This window comes from Octopus bimaculoides, chromosome 9 (assembly GCF_001194135.2).
Source record: "Octopus bimaculoides isolate UCB-OBI-ISO-001 chromosome 9, ASM119413v2, whole genome shotgun sequence".
NCBI lineage: Eukaryota > Metazoa > Mollusca > Cephalopoda > Octopoda > Octopodidae > Octopus > Octopus bimaculoides.
Window position 1 is genome coordinate 64,923,227 of NC_068989.1, and position 6,617 is coordinate 64,929,843.

General features: G+C 33.8%; 1 protein-coding gene across 9 annotated transcripts in view; it reads right to left on the reverse strand.

The window, feature by feature from the left end:
* LOC106879147 (potassium voltage-gated channel subfamily H member 7) overlaps positions 1-6,617 on the reverse strand; it is a 703,964-nt gene that overhangs the window by 280,171 nt on the left and 417,176 nt on the right. The gene's annotated exons all lie outside the window — the stretch shown is intronic.

Consider the following 6,617-nt stretch of genomic DNA (forward strand, 5'->3'; position numbering starts at 1 on the left):
GTGTGTGTGTGTGTGTGTGTGTGTGTGTGTGTGTGTGTGTGTGTGTGTGTGTGCGCGCACGTATACGCGAACCTCCGGATGGAATAACTGAATATGAAAATACTTCTTTGTGTCTATGAATTTGTTTTCACGTGCATAAATTTTTGAGTTGAATGATGAAAGGTCTGCGCTAACTTAACCTATTTGATCGGTATTTGCGGCATTACTGTCCAGATAACTCTTGCAATTTCAAAATTACCCTGTAGGTGCAAACGTCATTATCTGATGTTGATAGTCAAGGCATCAAATATCAACTTCAGCTAAATCCAACAACTTCTGTATCAGTTTAGCAATGAACAGACAGCAAGATTTCGATACGCTTTTTCATGATAGCTCATTAAAAATAATGTATTTACGATCTAAAAAATATGATCTGACCTTAGTTTTAGAAATTCTTATTCATTCTCGATCAGTTTTGTTCACCAAAATGCCCGACACAGACAAATGATCTTTATCAGCTGAAACAGTATCTCAGCTGGAACAGTAAAGTTCATCATTTGATATTGTCTCTGTGGCAAATTTGATACCCATTTCGATCTGGCTTTATCAGCTTACTCTGTATCTCAATACAGTTGTTCATCATCTGATATTGTCTCCTTGGCAAATTTGATATCCATTTAGATCTTTCTTTAAACGTTAACTATTGCGGTATACATTTCGAAGCTTACACAATCAGCAGCATTTTTACCGGGATCAGAGAACAGTCAATCTCCCCCTGCAGAAAGTTATGTGGGGTGACTGTGACAAAGGTATTTCTATAAACGAATATTACAATGAACTTTACTGAGTTTACATGTTTCTGTCCTTTCTATGAATAAAAGTACATCTCTAAGAAATAGGACTGTTAGATGAGGATACTTAGTTTTAGCGAAGAAATGTTTGTATTTAGATTTGTACACAAGTGATCGGCAAATGGAATGTTATATGCACAGCTCAACTTTAACTCTAATATTGTAATACTATATTTAGCAATGTCCCCGAGTGATCGAAAAATAGAAAGGAATATTAAAACGAGCAAATTCTAATATTCCATCATTCTATTTTGTCATACTTACAATGCCCCTGGTAGTTTGTAACTGTTTGTGGCTTTAATAATAAATCTGTCTACTTATAATGGTACCAATTCTATAAGCTTTCTGCACCAATGTAAAAGATAGTTAAGAGTATCTTATAACATATCCTCTAATAAAAAAAAATTATTCTTCACCAATGGAAAGATTGTGTAGCATTTATGAGAGCCTGTCCTTGTGGAATCTGATTGTTAGAAATAGCAGCTATATTTCACTAAAAATCAGAATTTATCGTCTTAAGAAATGGCAGAAGATATTGAAGAATCTTGTCGTCTTATCATTGCTAAACCAGAAAAAAAGAGAGAATATTTTCACACTCCAAACCTTTGATCAGAGTTCTCCTTCAGAAGTGACTTACAGTTACACAACAGCAATCCGTCATGCAGGTGCAGTATCACAATTGATGTGGTGTTATATGTCGTAACTGATGATCCCGTCCTCCATATTGCTTTGAAGCTCAGATTGATAGATGGATCCTGAATAGCTCTCTCAGTTTACAATTCAATGATAATGCATGGGATGTATTTGATCTGCTTAGATATAAGGTTTTCCCCTCTGATTTTAATAGTGTATGACACAAGTATTAGTCACCGTTATGTAGACCTGTCCTGGTGGTGCCTCTATATTATATGAAATATTTTCTTTGTGAACGGCCCTTTATTTGCGAAACACGGGTGTATGTTTAACAACAACAGCAATCAAGTCTTTCTCTAATTTGCCTGTACTCTTCAAATATGTTAAACTAGCTAAGACCGATAGAACGATGAAGTCTTCAACGGAACACTTTGACCATAGCTTTATTGACTCAAAGCTGAACTGAACCTAATAAGAACGTGTCATAGACGGGCTTTACATTCTTAGATAATGTTCAGTGACACAATAACGGACCTTTCCTATCATATATACACTGAAAAACGCAATGTATTTATTGTAAATTATTCTAAGAATTTGTGGCTCATGTTATGCATGTCACCGTCAATTGAAGAAAACAGGATTTGCTCGATATAGAAGTTACTATTTGGCCAGAACTACTCGTTTGGTTCTCTACGGTGCAGCAAAGATATCTAAGGATAAGTGATGAAAAATATATGCTTGCATTTGTGATGTTACATAAGTCTTGGTTACTCATACTAAATTTATTGGAGTATATTCAGTCATCGTTAGAACGGTAGACTTTTACAATAAAAGTAAGTGGGGTAGGCAGTGTCCATGACACTCACTGCGCCTCAACTATTTCTTATTTTATCAACCCCGAAAAGGATGAAAAGCAAAGTCGACGTCAACGGAATTTGATCTTTTAACCCAAAGACGGAAAAAGTGCCGCTGAGTATTTTACCCAGCGTTCTAACGATTCTTCTAATTCGCCGCCTTAGCTTACTCGGCCATATTACCACATTATCTTATTAAACATACACTGTACTCATAGCCTAATGGTTAGGGAGTTCAGTTCACAATTATTAGTTCCTGTATTCAATCCCACTTCTTAGCAATTCAGGCAAGCGGAGTTTACTATAGTCATATATTTACATGAGATTTATGAGTGAAGCTGTGTCGACTAGAACTGTATAGAACTGATCGAATGTACTTTACCAGAAATTCACTAAGACAAAGTTATCTATCGAAAGTGTCACGCTGCATTAGGATTAAATTAAGGATGCGACTGCTCGTGGAATAATAAGCCAACTACAATACAATCTAATACATGGATTGTTTAATTAATCGAGCTACTGAACATGAATCTTCGAGCTTGACAGAGGAGCCATCTTATTTTGTTACTCTGTACATTAATCTGAGAACTGCTAAGAACTACCCCAAAACTGGACATTAATAATTGCTTCACGTTTTGACTCAAAGCCAGCAATTTTAGAAGAAGCGGGTAATCAATTACATCCAACTCAGTACTTGACTGGTACTTTATCTTATCGACCTAGAAACGATGAAAGGCAAAGTTAACATAGGCAGTATTTGAACTCAAAGCAGAAAGGAGCACAGCTTAGCATTTTGTTCGACTCCCTAACAGGCCTACTGCGTCCCCTCCTTAAACTGGGTATCAATAATAAAATATTTCTAGACTGTGTTGTAGTTCTCTGTGGTGGGTCCTTGTTTTCTGGTGTTGAATCTGTTATCGCGGGAGTATTTAGCTACAATATGCGTTCGAAAGGTAAACTTTATTTTTCATCGTTTCGAGCAAGGTAAAATAAGTACTTACAAGTACTCTATCGATTTAATCAACATCTGGGAGTTTTATTGCTAATCACTGGTGCAAGCATTCAGACTCTATTTCCGATTTGAGGATACATACTTCCTTTTTTTCTATCAATCTCGGAGGCCATGTAAGGCATCATGGGCATTGCCTTCACTCCTGACTAAACAATAAGATAGTGACTAATCTAAATTAGAAATCAGTTATTGTGAATTGTAATAGTGAATCATTTTTCGTTGTTTTTCTCGCGGGTGATTTGTTTGAAACAGTACAAGTTAAACACCAATCTGTATATGACCGTCTATCGTTTGAAACTCTCACCCTCCGTAATTTCATGCATTGAGTTGCAAGGTCTATACGAACTCCGCCACTGTCGTCAGTTTCTCTTATATAGAGAAACCCTCAGAGTCATTCATAAATGATCACATATAAAGGACAGATGTCTCGGTATAAGAGCATTCTGTAGGCTATGTTTCTCTTTATCCCAGTTACAACTTCCCGCACTACACACACATTCGTACGCGCACACACACATACATTCATACATACGTGCGTACATACATAGGAATACTCTGAGAAATAACTGTTTGGCGAAATATGTTTTCGGTTACATACTTAGAATAGAAGTTGAAAAGCATTAATATCATAAATAGTTCCCACATCAGTTGTGTTCAGTATCGGTTTCATTAAAATAAACATCCCTAAATGTAAAGTTACATAACTGTAATACTTAAATAATTAATTGAAATTGAATTGATTTAAACTGAATTAACCTGGAAGTTTCCTATACCAAAATCATTAGAATATTTAATAAACTTAATTTAAAATAATCTAATTTAAATTAATTATAGATGTATTACAATTATGTAAATATACAGTTACTGAAGTTTATCAGAAACTGTTGGAGAACACGAAGTTTGATGTCCATGTGAAATGTGAAATATTATGCTCTTCTGCTTTTACTAAAAATATGCAGCTCTAAAAGATCGTTTTAGCAGGTTATATTTTCTGTTATTGATATTTTCTGTTATTGATATTTTCTGTTATTGATATTTTCTGTTATTGATATTTTCGGTTATTGATATTTTCTGTTATTGATATTTTCTGTTATTACATTCACGTCATGTCATTTCATAAATGAAGGCAATGAACTGGCAGAGTCATTAAATGGTCGGAGAATATGCTTTGCTGTCTTTAAGCAGGGTATTTACTATCTGATTTAATATCCAGTTGAGAAGAACTTTGCCTTTCAGCATCTTGAGATAAATAAAACATAATGGCAATATAGTATTTGGGTCAATAGTATTCACTAATTTGTTCCACTTAAAATTGCTGGCTTGTCTCTAAATTAAAAACAGTATTTTAATTTCTTAATATTTAGATTAATGGAAATATTTCAATCCATTAGTTTTAACATATCAAGAAGTGACGCCGCTGAAATTAAAAATATTCGCGAACAATTAAGGAAAATAAATCTGTTACATAACAAGAAAAAAACTGGTATTAAGAAATCTAGCCTACTATAAAATTTCGGAAAATGAAAGCATAGTTGTGGGGTTGTGACGGAGGGATTCACTATTTGAAGTACAACATTTTAAAATAGGCTTAATGACTTTCAGAAATTAAACAAGTATTCACAAATGCTGTGTAATTATGAGATGAGATATATTTCAATATCTCGCACACTGAGCTGACTCATAATATAATTAATTTCAGTTTTCAAACTAAAAGAAGAAAATGAAATTCAGAAACAAATATAATTGCAATAGCTTAAATTATTCTGTTAATTGAGGAGAAATTCAAGATTGGGAATTAACCAGACGATTGCAAAGATATTTCGGTAGAATCAATGCAAAAAACAAACGTAAAAACAAACGAAAAACAAACAAAACAATTCTAAACAAAGGCAAAAAACAAAAACAAAAGCGAATACAAATAACGAAGAACTACGGACTCTGTTTCCGCATTTGACGCTAACATTAAGCACACACATATGTATGTATGTATGTATGTATGTATGTATGTATGTATGTATATACATATATTTCTGAAGACAACACTCATACACACACATACACACACACACACACACACACACACACACACACACAAATATATATATATATATATATATATATACCATTCAACTTAAATAATGAAATTGCAGATACAATATCTCTGCAGATCACACGCCTGTTTTCATTCCTCCACTTCGCACTCTATTTCATATCTTCTCTGGAATAACTATTGCTTAACTATTTTCTCGCGCCGTCTTCGATGAAGGGATATTTAAAATATCCCGGAAACAGCTGTAAGACCTTCTCTTTATAAATGTCCTGCTTAGAAGTGCTGAAGTCGAACCTAAGACGTTAGACAGGTATGAAAAATAAAAGGAAAAATTCAGATTAGGCAAACCACTATCAACACATACGTGTGCGGATTTGATGAAGGTAAAATTCGTCTAAAATTTTAACCTATTATAATATATCGAACATAGAAAAATATAGGAATATTCAAAATATGTATAAATATCAATATATAAATATGAGTGTATAAACATAGTGATAATATACTAAAATATAAGAATATAAATAAGAAAGTTTTTAAAGCATTTGAAACGATAGTCAAAAGTTCATGATAAGCGTCTAATAATTTTTCTTGTTACTACTTTAGATAATAATATGCACTGAATGCATATCTACCGTGAATATCAACATTTTTCCCTTACGAAGGAGACATCCTCCGAAAATGGATTTCAAGATCCATTTATCACTCGGAAGAATGAATCCCAGAAACAGTTGTCGGAATATAATCACCTAAAATTGTAACCCTAAATCTTATTAGACGTCTATTGTAAACTTTTGACTATTTTTTCAAAGCCTTTAAAAACTTTCTTATCAAGATTCTTACCTTTTATTATAATTTTTCTACTCTAATCACAAGCTCGAAATTTTTGAGGAGGGGGCCAGTCGATTAAATCGACCCCAGTACGAACCTTGTACTTAATTTATCGACCCCGAAAGGATGAAAAGCAAAGTCGACCTCTGCGGAATTTGAACTCAGAATGTAAAGACAGACGAAATATCGCTATGTATTTCGCCCGGCGTGTTAACGTTTCTGCCAGCTCACCGCCTTTTATCTTTCCTTATATCATAACTATGTTCGATATATTAATATATGCTTTAATTTTATACTAATTCTACCTTGATCAAATCCGTGCACATATGTGTTTATAATGGTTTGTCTATCTGAATTTTTTTCTCTTATTGCACACACACACACACACACACACACACATATATATA